Genomic DNA, 1,714 nt, shown 5'->3' with positions numbered 1-1,714 from the left:
TTCTTACCTGGTTGTAAAGAGGAAGAGGCAGCAGGTGTTTTGGCAGCTGAACGATCCTTATACCCATCTTTCACCTGCCTTCACCCACAGACCTGTGAAATGGCAGCCTGTCATTAGTCCTGCCCACAGACCTGCTTCTGTCAATTTCAGTGCAGTGTACAGGCCCACCCCTTTGGAATCACCCTGAGTACTGGCAGAGAAAACTGGAAATCTCTGAACACACTAGTCTTAAGTCATGCTTGCATTGATTGTTAAACCCATTTACCCATTCTTTCACAAAACACTTTTTATTTCCTTTATTAGTTAATTGCATTCCTTCATTCATCCTCCTTTTTCTGTTTCTTGCTTCATTTATTCATTCAGTTGTCTAAGTGTGCTTAACTATATTAAAATTGAAACAATACAGAGGATATTAGCATGACCTATTCCCAAGGATTACAAATGGACACAAAGACATGCACACACACACACACACACGTTTTTTTGCACCATGTGCTATACAATGTAAGATATTGTGGAAATTTTTGTTTCCATTACTGTCAGACATCTTCAAGTAGATACCTTATTTCTGAGATTGTCCCTGTCTCTAGAGAAGATGTGAAAGATCAGTGGTCAGTGGTATCTTGGGGTTCAGGTGCACCATGGTTAGAGGTTAGCGGAGACTCAGAGACAAGAGGCTAGCTTTATTCCTACCAATCTTCCATCAGGATTTGTGACATCTTCCAATTCTCAAGCATAGATTGCTGTAAAATTTCTGGGTATACCTGTATATCACAACAGATGACCAGGAGCAAGTTCATTTTTAGATGTTCATCAAAACAGGAGACTCCAGCATCATTCGCACGCCTGGGGTAAGGTAGTGCTACTTCCTTCTTTGATACTGAATCGATGTCGGGGACAGAAGTAAGCTTCCAGATGCTGCCTAATGTCTTACTCTATGGATAGCAGATTGTTCTCCCTAAGTACAGTAGAATAATCTTTCTTTAGACTGTAAATATATGTATAGATATAGATATAAATATAGATATATTAGTTCATTGGTTAATGATGAACTGACCGGCAGGTAGCCTGGCAAGAAGTTTTAGGTGAGATAGTCAAATGAGAATGTTTAAAGAAGAAGGGCAGAATCAGTAGATTCACCAGAATACACAAAGGGAGCAAGACATGCTATAGGACAGGTAAAGCCATGTACCAATATGTAGATTTATAGAATTGGTATATTTAAATTATAAGAGCTAGTTAATAATAAGACTGAGCTATCACTTATAATTAATATAAGCATCAGTGTGTGTGTGGTGGGGAGCTGGTGCCAGTAGAGAAACATCTGCCTATAAATGGCACAGAATGTGTGGCCTCATTTCCACACAGAGTCTGAGAAACCTAAACAAATAAAGGCACACTAAGTAAGAATGCCTGCATCAGTGTGGGCACCATAATGCCAGAGCTAGGAAGAGTTAGAATGTAGTTCCAGATTAATAAATGGCTCTGGGCCAGGCCCATGGCTAAGAAGCAGGGTAGAAACAGCATCCAAAACCACAGTATTGCTCATAGCCATGATGCTTAGCAGTTTTAAGGCTCATGCACTCAGAAAAAATGACAGATATGTAGTAAAAACAAATTCAGGCAAGAGAAAAATATCTAAATGTATTACAGTGTATTAAAAATATACATAGCTTACAAAAAGATAGTCTTAGATAAAAATATAGTTTAAAAT

At 38.7% G+C, this 1,714-nt stretch overlaps 1 pseudogene; it reads left to right on the top strand.

Moving 5' to 3' along the window:
• The first annotated feature begins 367 nt into the window (after nt 1-367).
• Nucleotides 368-484, top strand: LOC130876691 (U6 spliceosomal RNA; annotated as a pseudogene).
• The last annotated feature ends 1,230 nt before the right edge of the window (nt 485-1,714 follow it).

Source organism: Chionomys nivalis, chromosome 6 (assembly GCF_950005125.1).
Source record: "Chionomys nivalis chromosome 6, mChiNiv1.1, whole genome shotgun sequence".
NCBI lineage: Eukaryota > Metazoa > Chordata > Mammalia > Rodentia > Cricetidae > Chionomys > Chionomys nivalis.
This window is presented reverse-complemented; position numbering and strand designations above follow the sequence as displayed.